Source organism: Zonotrichia leucophrys, chromosome 2 (assembly GCF_028769735.1).
Source record: "Zonotrichia leucophrys gambelii isolate GWCS_2022_RI chromosome 2, RI_Zleu_2.0, whole genome shotgun sequence".
Taxonomy (NCBI): Eukaryota; Metazoa; Chordata; class Aves; order Passeriformes; family Passerellidae; genus Zonotrichia; species Zonotrichia leucophrys.
In genome coordinates, this window is record NC_088171.1 from 31,284,682 (window position 1) to 31,301,101 (window position 16,420).

The window sequence follows — 16,420 nt, forward strand, 5'->3', positions numbered from 1 at the left end:
GAGGGTCAAAAGGAGTCCCCTTAGTAACTTGAAATCATTCAGCAATGTGATTTGCTGTGATAATAGGGGCCTTAGTCACTAGAATTCTTTTGACAGACCAGATACTTGTAAGTGATCCACTGCCTTAATTAACTGAATGAGATGTTTTGAATGTGATCATGGAGTCTTTGCTGCATTTGTTTGACTTTATTTTCCGTAGCTTGAAGTAACTGTTGATTGTTAATGGTGCGTAGCCTTGAAATACGAGGGAGATGGTTTGGAGGATATGATGTTAAAACTATCCCTCTGTACACTTGATCCTTCCAGGATGGTTACAGCATTTTTGCCCTTGAAAAGTGCTGGGAAGGGCAGGATAAATTGAAATGTAAGTTTTGAACAAAGTCAGACTTAAAAATAAACCTGCCCTCCCCTCTCCTCCCTCCTAAATTAGATCGCCACTGCAGTCTTAGCCCAGTTCATCTCTTTTTTTGTAGGCTGCCTTGGCTGTTTGCTTTAACTTGCAGCCAGTAAGAGACATTAACCTTGCACCTTCCTGCCCTTGCTCAAGTCTGTGAGTGCACAGTCCCAGCATAACTCCTACACAACACAAGCTGACTCTATGATTTCTACCATCATGCATGGTGTAGATGGAGCAAGGAGGTGGAGAGCTGTGTAGCTGGATTTATTTTGCAAAAATTTTTCATTTCTCTACATGCAGGGAAGCCTCTTAATATTTAGCCTGCTTCTTCTCAGCCTTATTCTTAAAGGCGTGTTCATTTCTATCAATTTTCTAACTGTGGTCTTTAAAAACTGTGTTACAGGAAAAATAAATCTTTTTTGTATGCTAATTCTATGTGAAAGTGCATAATAATGTGAATAATTACAATTATTCTTTCCCAAGTAACTATGCTTTTCCATCCCCAGTTAGATGAGAAAATGGTTCCTTTTCTGAAGCCTCAAATCTATTAACATTAATAATTGCCAATATTTTTTGTCTAGTAATATAAACTTTCAGTTACAGAAGGCAATAACACTTATTTTATCATAAAACTAATTAACTGAATTGCCTGCCTGAATATGTATCATTAGAGTGTATTAAAATGATTTAATTTTGTTGATACCTTCATGGACTAATGTTGACACTGCTTTATTTTTACTTTTAGAGCCAAGATTTTATGCTTCTTTTCCTCTTTCAAATACTTAGGATATAGCACCTTGATATTTTTCTTATTTCTCTCATTTGTCAGAGAAAGCAGAATGTCAGGAGACCACTGGGGCAACACTAGGCAAAATTCCTTATTCAAGGCTACATAACTAGCGTGAATCAAAAGCGTCCAAGTCCATATCCCAGTAATTATCACTGCATATTTTGACAGTTAGATGACATTAATTTCAAACCTTTGGGCAATTTATCATTTCCTGTATCCTACAGCACAGAGTTTCATTAATATTGTCATGGAAGAGGATTATGTGTTCTTGGAAAGTTGCTTCTTTAAATGCTCATTTTGGAAAGAATTCTGTTTGACCTCGGGATGTCTTTCTCACTGTTAGACATTCATATGTACACATGCATGAGTTTTCATTTTTCTCCTTCCTTTAAAATATGAGAGTGAGTTAATGCACTCCTCAGTATATTGCTGGCTACATCTTCATAAAACTATGTTGTTAAATGTCCTGGAAGTGCAGCTCAGCCCAAATGCCTTGGAGACATAGGTGCTCTGATGCAGAAAGCAGCAGTGCATAATCTGTCTCCTGTCATGTTCTGGCCTGTGACCCTTGGATCCCCAGGAGACCAAGGAGGTCTTTCTGTTCCTCCTGCCTGTGTTTCCTCAGCAAAGGGGCTTGTGAAAGTTCCAGCTATGAGATTGCAGCAATGAAGCAACGTCAAGGGCTTGAGAAGGCCTTGCTTAGGTTCTCTGTAAAGCAGCCAGTAGAGCATGGAGGATTCAGTCTCATACTCCTTCCTTGGTCTTTTCCTTTCGCTCCCATCAATAAGAACAGCATGATAGTTTTTAGGTGGCAGCCTGCAGATTTTTAAAGCAGGTCTTTGTTACTGAACAGACCCAGAAGGAGCACAGGACAGAAGCACTGTTGGGAAATTCTCTCCTGCTGTGCACAGAGGGACACCTATTGAGACCAGCTTCTTCTAAGGCTTGTTCTCCTAGATCTTGCTCTACTGAAAATAGAAGCTGAAGAGTTACTACACATCAGAGACCATAATTCCATCACTCAACTACATGACTTCACACAGGGACAGGTGGTGACTGGTTTCCCTCATTTCTCAGCCACTTTGACACCTTGTCTTAAGGTATCAAAGGCACCCAAATCCAACAGCACATCTCTTGGCATCTTCCTTGCTTTCTAAAACTTCTTGGCTTTCACCATTTATCTAAATTTGTAGAGGTCTTTTGTCATAGTTTCCCATAAGTTTCTGCATATATTTCAGTTTTCTGAATCTACTGGCTTTATACAGAGAGCTTTAAATCTCCTACCATTTCTGACAGACATGAAAATGGGAGTGCTCAATACAGGTGCTATCAGCCCAGGTTCAGTCCAGGGACACCTGACATCCACAGTCCTGATTTGGCCCTTTCTGCAGGTAATTGGGTCTCACTAAGGATGCTAACTATTCAGTTAAAATATGCACAGCATTGCCCTTTGTGCTGTGTGAACAATTTTTTTTCATAACAATCCCTTCTCAGGCAGGCTCAGAACACAGCACAGGCAGCTCGGGACCAGCAAGAAAAAAGGAACAGGAGCAAGATCTATTCCCACAGCAAGAGACTGAGAATGAGCAGGAGACTGTTCCTTACCTGTGTTGATGGATAATGCACTAACCAGGCAGGCTGCTCATTTTCTCAAGTCTATTGACTGCCTTCAAGTTAGATAGCATTATACACACACACACATATATATATATATATATATATAGCAAAGTCCATCAGTTTTCAAGTTCTTCGTTTAGTGGCTTTCAAAATGCTGTCAGGCTGTGAAATCAGTTGGCATGGAATGCAGTGGGCTCCGCCTGGTGGGATGTCAGACCCACAGGAGCACAGCATGGTGAAGCTGCTGTTGTAAAGGTGAGATGCAGGTGGTCACAACTGAGAAACAGTTCCACAACACAGTTTCCTTCAGAATTTTGGTCATCAGAACCCAATCCTAGAGGCAACAAGTGAGTTTGAAAGGACAAGTGAGTTTGAAAGGATACTGTGAAACCTAGCTGGTCAGTGATACAAGTGAGTGTTTGGTTATCTATCTTACTGATGTGCACATTTAGTGTCATCCCAAAAGGCTGAATATGAACTAATAGACAGCTACTTAAAGTGGGTTAGGTACATTAGATAAGAAAAAGTTTTAAAGCTCCTTACCAAGATCAGGATCTTTACCAGGATCTTTACAAAGCTGTTTTACCAGACATTTCCTATTTTTCTCTTTCTTCTGCTATAATACATATGCTAAGTATTGAAAAGACTTTTCTGGTGAGGGCTTTATAACTGGAGAAGGATTTGGCAATTTGGAAAGCAGGGACACAATTCCACGGAGATCAGTTGCATTAAACCTGCAAAATCCTGTAAATGAAACAGAAATTGGTGTCAAGAAGACATATATATATATATATTTTTTTTTTTTTTTTAAAGTTCATCCATTAAACTAAGAATTTGGGCCTAAAAAAGCAAGGAGATTTTAAGCCATGCAGCTGACTGCACAGCAGAGATACTCTGTGCAAAAAGAGAAGCTGGAGAGCAGCCCCAGAACTTTACTCCTATTAGAAACCAGACTCACTCCTCAGGCATTGCCTTCTCCACAGATCTCTGTTACAGTGCTCTGGCACCATCAGTGAACAACTGGCAGTCAGTGCTGGTGCTGTGCTCAATCCCTGTGCTGTAGAGCTTCTGAGAAGTGCTCTGCTGGAGGAGGTCCTCAAGGCTCACAGCAGTTCTTTGGAGCAAGAGGTAGAACAGCAAAAACAAAACTGTCCAAGCTGTTTGGTCTGAGTAGTTCACCAAGGGCTTCACCAAGGGCATCACCAAGGGCAAAACTTGGAGTTTCTTTAATGTTGGCAGAATTCACTGAATTGGAATTCATAGGTCCAAGTACAGGATAGCATTATAAGAGCAAAGACATGCTACTAAGTTCTCTCTAAAGGCTTTATCTTCTCTATGCCACTGAAGCAGTTGTGGTGGTTGACAGGGATGGAGGCTTCTCACAGCATTAATCTCATGTCCCTATAAGGGGTAATGCCAGAAGAGCACCAAAAGGTGAAAGGCGGAGCTGCAAAATCAGAAGAACAGTTATACCCAAAGCTACCACAGTGTTTTTCCCCTTCAGTGATTAACTCCTACCCAGAAGCTTCTCCAGCCCCTTTTCCCTCCCATGCCTATCCATGCAGGTATCCCCTGCTGTACCAGCCCAGAACTCTGGTAAGTTCTCCACATTTGTCCCATTTTTGAGAATCAGAAGGTGTAAATAAAGGGCTGAGAGCCTTTATCTACCCTTGCTTCACACGTGCTCAGCCAAGCCCTGGTGGGCTGGCTCCAGGCAGGGAAGGTGCAGTGGCTGGAGGCCAAAGGCCAGTTGTGGAGCAAGGAGGGCAGATGCAAGGGTGTCCTCCTCTCTCAGGCAATGCTGTGGGATGGCATGGTGAGGGATGCTGGTGGGAGATGGAGGAGGTGAAGCAGCAGCAGTAAAACATTACAGACATCTGGTTGTTGGGCTTGAGAGCCCTCCTTGGCTCAGAGAGCAACTCTGTACTCTCCTGAAGGATGAGGTTACTTCAGCCAGAGGCTCCAGATGTCTACCTGCTACAAAGTCTTTTTTCCATTGTCCTTGTTCTCAGAAGGCAGCATGGTAGGAGGTTTTAACTTCTTTGCCTTTTAGCTGATTGGTTTAACCCACTGCATAGAAACTTCAGGCTAAATAATTTAAGTGCACTGATCCTTTCAGGGAAGAGAAGAGTTCAGACAGTTAAAGAAAGGTTAAATAAAGGCTCTCTCAGCTGCTACCAAAGTGAATTGTTAGTCTTTGCTGTCCTGACATAGTTGTCTCCTTTAATTACATTCACTGTTCAACACAAATTTTCCTGATCAAACAAAAGAGATTAGTTACTAAAGAAAGCATTCAAAGGAATAGAAGGAAAAAAACCTCAGTTTCTAATTCTCCATTATGACTACATCTTGAATCATACTTTAATAAATTGAGAAATATCATAACCGCTAAAGATTGATCTGAGTATCAATGTTTTATCATCTTTTACACTACTTTTCAAAAATAAGTTGACATTTATTTTTTTCCAGCTAGATGCTCTTATTTTGATTTAATTGAATAGAATCAATTAATAAACTTAATACTGTAGACTAGTGGTGGATCTGAAATCAGAAATACTGAAGTTATCATTGTTTCATCTGTGGGTTTTCTGGGTAAAGGAGAAGGATAAAGGGAAGATGGAATACCTAAAATGCTTATGAAATTTTCTAATATATTTTTCATCAGGGAAGGGTGAGTTACATTTTAATTTACTTTCAATGGACATCTTTTTGCTGCAATGGCTTTCTCTGAATTCTTAATAATCTTCATATTAAGAGCATTTTTCAGTCTTCAGAATCTCTCAATTATAGGAAGTGTTCTGTACGTCATCTCCTAAAAATCCCAAGGACTGGGCATTTAAATGTTTAGCAGCTTTGTGACAGCTCTTCCAAAGGGAATTGTGGCCTTTCCCTATTGCACAAAATCATTACACAGCAGAAATAGCAGAGATTTGATTTGGCATCATCAACCACTGAAAGATGAGTAGGAAATAGATTAGCAAATGTTCTAGTTGATATTAATAGTGTAGTGACAAGTAAATTCAAGGATGACAGATGATCCCACTGACTAGCAATTCTTCTGACTATATTATGGCATGGATAAACATGTTGGCTTTTCTAACAACTGGCCATGAGAACAAAGAAATTTGAGTTGATACTGCTGTGGAAAATAGAACCGAAACAAAAATTCCTTTTTAATATATGATCTGAGTATGTACAACTTGCCTAACTCTTGTAAAACACTGACAGGGATATGCTAGGATCTCAGTGTGGAAGATAACCAAAATTTTCACTTTACTTTACTGGGAGGATTTTTCCCCCCCTTATTTGGAGTATCCACTGCAAATCCAGTAACATATCAAGAATGCTCAGAGAATTTTAAGCTGCACCTTTAGTAATAAATAAATAAGGAATCAACTTCTTTGGCACTTTAGACCAGTGACCAAGGCCAGGGAGCCTGTTGAATATGCTACTATATATGCTTTTTATTTTTGTGGGCATCATGCATTTTTAGAATGGTTATACATTTCCCTGAACCAATGTAATATAAAAGATTTACTGTTACAGTTTGTGTGTGGCCAGGCAATGGCATATGGAAAACATGTTTCCTGCTATTTAATTTAATTACTCTAATCACGTGCCAGCCCCAGGCATGTCATTCTGAACCTCTGAGGCTCTTTGTCTGTCAAAGAGATGGACAATATCTTGGCTTTGTTTAGTTGCTCTGCAGGCTGCAGATAAAACCACTGAAATACTGACTGTTTGTTTAACCAAAACTTTGCATTTTAACCATTTGGCTTTGATTCTTTGTTTCACAAGAGAAGATGACATTTTGGCCTTGGTGAGCTGAAAAGGAAATATTAGGGATATGAAGAAGAACTGTCACTTTCAGGGCTTAATAGATGAAAAAGAATACTCTAGCCTTCTGGTCAGAAATCAGCTTTGTTAGCAGAAACCTAAGACACACATCACTGTTATTTTAGAATTGCCTATTAGCAAGGGCAGCTGGAAAAGTCCTGTTTATAACTGCTCCTTTCTAATATGGTTAGCCCTTCATTCAACAGTTCCAGTAGTTTTTGTTTCTTTCATCTCAATAGATGAAACTGTTATGGGTAAAATTAAGATTCCATAGCAAATACTTATACCAGTACTGCTGCAGCCAGATATAAGTTAGCTTTTATGTTAGCACTTTACTGTTATTTTTATGTAAGAAATATCTGCAAGTGACACCTTTAAGTCTTTAGACAAAAATAGATGAGCAAATAGAGTACTCCATTCATATGCTAAACCCCAAATCTACAGAGAAATTAATCACACACTTAGCCTTAAATATATGCTTAACACCACCACTTCCTTCACTTGTAAGCAAGTACTCTACCTTTTCCTGCAACCAGAAGTGACGCTAAAATAATTAAGACTGTATGAGGATACTATTTCTAAAAATCATGTTGTCAGAAGAGGAAAGAATAAGAACCATCTTTTAAACAAATTCCATCTTATAAGATATTACTAGATATAGAAAGACTTGCCAACTCATTTTTTTTTTAATTATTGAATAAACTTCAGTTAGTATGTTTCATCAATAAATTGATGTACTTCTTTATATGGTAGTGGGCCATCATCCTGCCACAGCAGTTTTTGAACTATATAATTTGGAAGAGGATGGGTAGATGGCCTATGAATGATGGGTAGATGCCTATGCTCTGAAGAAATCTGCATCATTAGAGGGAAGCATTGATGGGACGCCATGGGATGCATAAAAGGAAAAGGACCACTTAACAGTTATACTTAGTTCTGGCTTCACTTTTCTCTGTTTTCTAGCTGAATCAATGAGACCTAATAGATAATACTTATTTCCTCTAAGGTTCACAGTACAGCAATGCAAGAATTAAAAATGTTGTTTACTATGTGCTGAATTAGAGCTCCTGTCCCCTTTAGCTTAGCTTTGAGCTAACCACTAGATGACACTACTTCCCACTTACTTAACAGGTGTGGGCATATATTCCAGCCTCCTCATGTAACAATCCATGTATTTACATGTTTCTCAACCAAAGGACTTCAAACATAACATTATACAGGAATTGCCTTCACTACTATACATTTTGATGAATTTTGTGTAGATACACATAGGTATTTAGGTGTGTGCATGAAGATGTACAGAAGCAGCACATGTGTCTTTGCATTTATAGAAAAAACATAACTCACTGTGTGAGTCTTTAGCATGCTGTTAACTTAGCAAGTGTTGATGACAGCTCTACACAAAAGAAACCAGAGGAAGTCCAAGAAAAACTGAACAGGGTGGAGTTTGTGGAGAACGTTCCCCTTATCCCCTATCTCCTTCCCTCCCCCCCAAAAAAAAGATACTGTATTGGCTTCAGTACTGTGATTCTGGAAAGACTGGGCAGGGAGAAAAATACCCCACTGAGAAGTCAGGCAAGGGTATGCTGCACTGTTCAAGTCCAAAAATGACAAAGTGTGAGCAGGAGAGAGACAGAGGAGCACTGTCATGCATATCCATGAGGCACCAGCTGCTGCGGTTTTTGAGTTAGGAAGAATGAACTTTCCAGAAGGATGTGTGGAAAGAATCCCACGTTTTTAAAAGCCTGATTTCCAGAAATCCAGGAGCTCCACACTACTTGAAAAACAGATCCTCCAAAGTTACTTTTATGCTTCTAAATTGCAAGCATGAAAGCATGAGGATATGTAATTGAGTAATAGCACCTTCAGATACATTTTTATTTGTGTCCCTGTCAAAAAGAATCTTGCTTTCTTAAGATTCATTTCAATTATTTATAACCCATTTTCTCTGTATGTACTATAGCTCTAAGACGTGTGGTGGGATTCACTTAAAGATTAATTTAAAGGGCTATACTAAAACTTGTCTTCAAAATCAGTTTGTCAACTGTTAGTGCAACAATGCACTACCGATAATCAAATTAAAAATAAGAATTATTTTTTGGTTGAATAATATAAATTTGAAATACTATAATTCTTCTTCATTTTACACTTATTTTAATCGTGATCTCTCACAGCTGTAGCAATGTGGGTTGGCTACATCTTTATCTCCTATCACATTAGCCATGCACTTCTGTACTCCTGTTGAAGATGCCCTGAAAGCAGGGAAAGTGAGACTTCTTGCCTTGGAATTATGCTCTTCAAAATTTCCATTTCAAATTCTATCACAATTCATTTTTTAGCATAATTTTTTTCTGTTCTAGAAATACAAAAAAATTCTACATACATTATAAAGTATAATGATGTTTTAGAGTAATATTCAGTGTGTATCTAGTGCTAGATCAGTGAGGAAGGTATTTTTGCTAATAAGCAATTTATATAAAGTATATTTCATAAGAGACAGAAGTCAAATTGCTGATTTGTGGGGTTTCACAAGAAGTTCCATGGCCTTAAGTGCCAGTTTTGCTGTCTCTATGCAATACTTCAGTTAATGCAATGTTTCCTGTAGTTTTGTTGAGTGTTTGAGAATTGAATTTACAAATAAAACCACTTTCACTCTCAAGTAATTTCTTCCAGTTTACAACAGTGCAAGTCCATCCTCCCTATAAAAGAGCAACAATATACCATAAACAGGACCATACTTGCAAAATTATGTTTTTAAGTAATTTGTCAACAAAAAAGAGATATGTTTATCTGTTGGCAGCCAACAACCTAACTAGATCCATGTAAGAACTGAGATTTTTCTCCACAGTTTAAGCATGCTCAAGTCCACAGAAACAGCAATGGCTGGAATCAAGGCCACCTAAATTGCAACCATAAGCAAAGTAATCAAAATCAAAGATATGGTTTTATCCTGCACATATGTTATTTAGACAGGTTAATTTATTGGGGATTATGGATCTGAGGAGAAAATATAACTAATTTTAAACATAAAATAAGAGAAAGGCAGAGAAGTAAGATGTTAGCCAAAAGTTTTGCTTGTTTATTAAAATGCTGTCTTGCATTTAGTCTAAACAAGTGTAATTACTTTTTCAGACTTTGATTTCCTCTGCAAATCTGGTGCTTTTACTTTTCATTTAGACAGGACATTTATGAAAATTGCTTCTTTTTCACCAATTTCCTACAATTTCTTAAATTTGTCAGTGAATATGTTTGAGCAAAGCCTAATTAGGAAGGGAAAAAGTTCTCCACTATGTTTTTGTTCAAGTATGAGCTACAGGAATTTTAGCTAGAGCATACCAAAGCAGGCAAGACAAGAAAGCAGCTTCAGACTAGAATCTGGAGCTTGCTGCAGTAAAAACACCCTGTTGAGGCAGATGCTGCCTGCGTAGGGAAAAGTCTGATTATAAAAGCACACGGTGTGAACTTTTGCATTGCTTTTGAAAGGAGAGATAAATAAGTTGTTTCAAGGTACTTTTGTTCTCTCCTTCTGACAAAAGGGCTTTAAGTTACAGTGGCCCAAGAAATGCAGTACTGGGGGGCTTGTCTCTTCCCTTTCTCAGGGCTGGGAAGGGAAAGCTTAGGAGGAAAGCAGCATAGCATACCTGCTATGCTTTTGGAAAAGAAATTATGATTTAATGATGTTTCATTCTTGCCCTGTAGCAAAGGAATTCTTGTTAGCTGGATCTGACATGGAGCAGGAAAAAAAATACCTTGCCCCGAGTAACTAGAAAGGCAGCAAAGTACAAAGTGTGCGAGTAATCAAATGGATGTAAGCCAGGTTCAGAAAGTGGGAAGTAACCTATGCAGCTTTGCACAGTCCTGGAAACCAGGTATTCATAAAGTCCCCCCTCCTCTCTCACTCACATGTGTGACTGAGGCAGCAGGAGCAAGCACTTTGGGCAGTGCAAATGCTGATGGAGGGAATGAACAGCCAAATACACCTTTGTTGTGAAGCTTCCTTCATGGCTGCAAGGACAATTTTGACAGTTGCTATGAAAGCTCTGGTTGCATAATCCAAAGTCACTGTATTCAGGTTATCATCATTTTAATTGCCTTGCTGAAACTTCTGCTTCCATACTAACAGATTAGAGCAATCTACCCTGTTACAGACTTTACCACACTCTCAACTCTAATGTATAGCCTGGTGCAATGCAGTTCAGAAACACAGTTTTAAATGGAGCATATACCAGTGAAGTAGAAGTCAGTTTTATTTTCAGTAAGGAGAAAAAAAAAAAAGTTACCCTTCTGTGCACAGGTATTCAGGCAGTTTATAGCAAGGAGTTGTTAGAAGGAGTTACTACTTCCCCAAAACTTTTAAAATAATCTGAAGACAACGCTATTCAGGATAAAAGAAAGCTCTATGACAATTCAGTGAGATTTTGTTCTCAATAGATATTGATTTTGTCTGGAATTTTCAAATCTGCTTTTTACCTAAGACAGCAATGATCAGGTTCTTCCTCTATGTAGAATCATGTGGTGATTTTCTTGCAAGGGTAAGGTATGTTTCTTAGCTCACAAGGAATGTCAAAGCCCACACAGGAAAAACAAACAAAGAAAAAATCCCTAAACCAACACCAACAAATTATCAAGAAAGAAAAAAAAGCAAAGATACAGAAACAGAAAAAACATCAGTAGATTCAAAAAAGGAAATGGCTTCAAGCTTGCTAGAGAGAAGCTTTTGAATGTTGAAAAATAAAAGCTGGAGCTGAATGAAAGTATTTCTGTGAAATGTGTTACACCTACAGCACAATCCCTTTCTAGCAGCTGCTCATTTTACTAAGATCGTTGTAATAGCTGGTTTTATGCACTTGAGGCAGCCAGTAAGTCCAAGGCAAAAGATTTATGGATTGCTCTGGGTATAATGGTATGAGAGGAACTGGCTGCCAAAAGGGACTGTGATTTGAAGAGGGCGCCTTTGGTTTGGTAGGTGGTGTATTTCTTCTGTGGCTGGAGTTCAGCAGACAAGTTGTTTGATGCACTGGCCAATGATAACTATCTTGGGAGTGGGAGAAACCCAAATCCTCCAAGTTTCAAGGAGAGAGCAGAATGAAGTACTTGGGTATTTGGAGAAAAAAAAGGAGATGACAAACTCTATGGCAACATGAAGTAGATCAATTCATGGGGCACTTTGTGGTCTATCACTTAAAAAAATAAGATTTATTGACCCCCAAACCATGGTAATTTTTAGTATTAAATGGACTTCTTTTGAAGACTAAGCTGCTTGAGAAAAGGAGACAGTAGTTTTGGAATGGAGCCCTCAGCCTTAGGAATAACACTGCTGGTTTGGCTCTGCTTCCAATATTGTTGCCTAGTTTTAAAGCTTTTCAGCAGGACTTCGCTTCAGTCTGATGACCAGCATGAATCACTGTGGAGCAGATTAACACAGTGTTTTCCCAAGTGTCTAATCTCATCTTAAAATCAGAATACAAACAGCAGCAAAGCATCTTTAAAACCCATGGAGTCCTAGGAGCAACCTGAAATTCAGCCCCAATTGTCATTTACATTACCTTGGGCTCCAGGGCATCACTTGGACTATCCAAAATTATTGGAAAGTTCTGACATTTCTGCCTTGACCTAAAGCGTTACCTTTGCATGCTGAGTGCAGCTCTTGGCTTGCCTGTGAGAGTGGTGTTATATGTATAACATCTTATCCTCTAAATCCTGCCTGCTGAGTGGATTCTTCCTTTCAAGCTCACTTTTTATTGCTAGAGTGAGAGCTTTTGGAGGAGCTGTGTCTCTTTTCCTTCTCTTTTGCTCCAAGTTTTTTCTGCTATTTTAGCACTCCTGAAATCAGGGAAGAGCTTTGCACTTTTGAACCAGTGTCAATCCTTCCAAGAGGCAAAGCCTGAGAGACACTGATTGAAAGTTTGCTTAACAGTTTGCATACCTCTACAAGGAGACCAGGCTAGGCAAATGCAGATTAAGGTCTTTTCAAGTTAACTAGAAAATTCTCTTCCTGTTGCTGGATTTGGCATTTTTGACATCAAGAGATTAATCAATATAATTTAAACAAACAAACAAATCTGTGGCCTTTGTATGGAGATTAGGAGATATAAAAAGAATTAGGAACTATAGCACTAAGTGATTTGAAATCACTGAGATTTCACAGCATCATCAGTGCTGATGAAATCTCAGCGCTGAAGAGAATGTGTGCAAAAAGGGACAAAGTTAAATAATGTGGCAGCAAACAATAAAGCATGTGTAGATTTGGAGAAGCTGAATTTAGGCATTAAGCATGCTTCAACACAGTTCAGGTCATTGACCACTGCAACAGACAGGAACCTCTGTGAAGCAATTTTAAGTAAAACCACAAAAAAACTTCGGCCTCTATTTTGAAGACATCTACTGGTCTGTAAGTGTGGGGGTCACCACCTCAGAGGTCCATGCAGGTGATGCAAATGTATTCTCTGGGATCTAACAAAAACATTTGCTTGTTTACTTCAGTATGCAAAAACAATGACAAAAGAGCTCATGTTTGAAAGAAGCCTGTATTACTTCTGGGGCGACTGCAGGCCCATAGACTGAGGGTGGAGGTGCATCACTATCCCAAAGGTACTTTTTAGACTGAGGATTATTATATAGTTCTCTGTGTATTAAAGGTTGATAGATTTGTTTAAACAAGAAGCAACAATACTAAAATCCGTATGAAAAATTTCTACTCTTCTGTAACAAAGGAATGAAGTGAGGGTTCCTTAAAAACATATAATATGAAAAGTTACCAACGTTATTTTGAATATATTATAAATTAAAATGAGCATAAGTTTTTTGCATGTCACTCCACTACTTTTCTCATGTTACAGTTAGGTCAGAACTAAAAAAGATACAGGGACTGTAGTAAGTACCATAATATAAAATTATATGTTGATTTTTCCATGGGCTATTAATATCTTGTTACTGTGAGACTGTACTGGTTGGTGGTTTCTGGCTTAGTGGTGTTTGGCTTATAGGTAAAGGAAAAAAGGAAAAAAAAATAGAACAAGACCACCTCTGACACGAATACTGACCTCCAACTGCTATTTTATGTAACTTATTTTTGGTTATTTCCACATTTTTACATTTAATAGAAATTAAATAGCACTATATTTTCTTAGTCTGTACACATTTTTGTGCACGTTCAAAATAATATGTGGGAAATACTTTTATCTTGCTTACAAGTTTCACCAGTATCAAGACTCTTCTAACTTCTGGATTCTGGCTGGAATTCCAAGGGACATTCCAGTGGGCAAGTGAGTAGAAGATGTACAATTGCAGGTAAAAGGGAAGAGAATCATTTTCTCTCACAATCAGTCACAAGGGATTGTGGAAAAAGCAGTGTAGGAGTGGTGCCTAATGTGCTCTCCTAGGGGAATGCCCCTTAGACACTCCAAACACACAGTCATAATCCAACCTGATCTTCTTCTCCTCTCTAAAATATCTGAATTCCTAAATATCTAACAACAAAATGTTGAAGAAATTCCACTTTTATCTTTAAGACAAACTTAAATCTCCATTTGAATGGGAAATGACTCAGAATTAGGAGACTGAAAATGTTACCACATAGCTTGTAAAGGTTAGTGGTATTTAGTTATTGATATAAAAACCTTCATGAGGGACTGCATTTGCAGGGGGTTGCTAACAGAATACAGAACCTTTCGCCTTTGGGTCACTGGATCAAATCTGTCTCTTGTGGATAGTGACCAAAGTTTGCTACAATTTTAGTTTTCAGTGCTCTATATAAATTATATAGGTAGAAACTAGAGATGGAAAAGATTTGTTACAGCTTGCAGCCTATCCCCCTGCCAGCACAGAACTGTTTTCTCTCTAATGTATTTCCCTATCGCAGATTTTCCAGTTCCTAGTTTGTCCTGCCCACCGTGCAGAGTAAAGCAGCTGGTATTAATTGATATCTGAGTTTAACTGGGTCCTGGTGACCTCCCCACTCTGACAGTGCAGCTGCAGGAGGAATTTGGCAAGCACCCCTCTGCTACCTGCCTCCATGGGAGCACTGAGTGGGCAGCAGCCCAGCCAGCTCCCCTATCCCCCACTGCTTCTTCCTGGCATGGGGAAAGCAGGCAGGAGTCTCAGCTCCTTCCCACCCTCTGCAAAATACCTTAAAATACAGGAGGATTACTGAATCTCATTTTCACTGCCTCGCTTATCCCTCTTTAAAGCCCTACCAGTGTCCCTTCCACAGCCAAACAGCTGCAGGTCATAGTTCTAAATTGTCAGGCTGATGGATTAGTTCGGGTAGCTAAAGGGAAGGCCAGATATTAGTTTAGACATTGATATGGACTAAAATTTTCCCAAAGTTTGGAAGAGATTTGGAAGCTCGAGTAGGGCTTCTTTTTGATTTAAATGAAAAGATTTGAACCCTCTTATCTTTTACAGCTTCCATTTGCAAGTGATTAACTATGTTGCAGAATGCCCATTATGAAGTGCCAGGAACTGGGTACTGACAATATCAAGGTTAGTCTTGTAGGGCATTTAATATCTACTGCTGGCTATAGTGTCATAGATGTACACAGTCTCTGAAGGCTTAAAAAATACAACAAAAAAGAAGAGGTACAAAAGAAACCGAAACAAACCAACAAAAACCCCACAAAACCCAGTACAGCGACCCATTCCAAAGCAAAACAGAGATGTAATAATCAAAACAGTTTTTACTGTCCAAAAAAGAGTCAAAATGGGGTTACTTTGGGCTACTTAAACTTGCCCACCATTGAGTGCCTCAAGGTGCAAGTTGCAACACTGAGACAGCTAGAACTTAAGTGGGATTTCCTCAGCACTTCTAATTTTGGCCATATGTGCCTGTCCCACAAACTTTATAATCCAATGTTTCCTGCTAAAATTCTAGCAGTATAACTGCAGCCTTTAAAGTATCAGAGTTTTTTTAGAAAAAAAAGCTGAACTTTGTTGCTGTTGCTCCCTGGGTGCCCCAGAGCCTGAAATGCCAGCAAGGGTGACGTGTTGGAGCTGCCCCCACAGCCCAATGTGCTGCTGCTGCTGGCAGGTGCTGCTGGAGCTGCAGGAGCACAGCTTGCTGCTGCTGCAGGGCCACAGCTCAGCACTCCCAAGTACCCCATAAAACACCAGTTCCTCCATTCACAGTGCAGCTAACAACTGCTGTGTTACCAGAGTTAACTTATTTCTGCTGTTCACAGTGCCAAAGTTTCAGCTGCTGAAAAGTTCAAGTGATCCTAAAGAAAGATCCTTTGGGGTTCAGAAAATTTACCATCAGGTGGTTTAAAAGAGAAGAATTTAAAACAAAAGAACACCAAACAGGAACACAAGTAGCACCACAAAAATGGCAGTGAATCTACAAAAGGGACACTTCACATTTTTTTCCTAGGTAAAAAACCCACAACCCTGTGTTGTGAAATGTCTTCTTAAAGACAGATTTAGAGAATGAAATTGAGGGTTATAAACTTGTAGCCAACAAAAGCAAGAAAAGCTGGAATGTTGGTAACCAATTGCAAGCACAGGATCCAAGCAAAACATCTTGAATTGCTGGTACTGTAATAAATTACAGTTTTCACTTTTGTATTCTGCAAGTGAAAACAGCACTAAGTCAAGCTTGAGAGAGGGAAAGTAAAGGATGACCTTTTTAATTCGCCCTCACCCGTTACAAGTAGAGGAACTGCAACATGGAGCAGTGAGAAATGAAAATACAACACCCATCATTGTGTGAAGGGACAGATTCTGCTCCCATGAAATGGGGTTCCTGTGTTGCCAAGAGTTAATTTTCAGGTAGCAGTAGATGA

At 39.0% G+C, this 16,420-nt stretch overlaps 1 protein-coding gene and 1 long non-coding RNA gene across 13 annotated transcripts in view; one reads left to right on the forward strand and one right to left on the reverse strand.

The window, feature by feature from the left end:
* The window catches only part of HDAC9 (histone deacetylase 9), a 455,649-nt gene that overhangs the window by 273,681 nt on the left and 165,548 nt on the right, over positions 1-16,420 (forward strand). The window lies entirely within an intron of this gene.
* The window catches only part of LOC135443792 (uncharacterized), a 30,380-nt gene continuing 14,931 nt past the window's right edge, over positions 972-16,420 (reverse strand). The window contains exons 2-4 of the long non-coding RNA XR_010439113.1: positions 3,763-4,251; positions 3,348-3,548; positions 972-3,138 (exon numbers count right to left, since the gene is read on the reverse strand). This is a non-coding gene — a long non-coding RNA (uncharacterized LOC135443792). The remainder of the gene's footprint in view (positions 3,139-3,347; positions 3,549-3,762; positions 4,252-16,420) is intronic.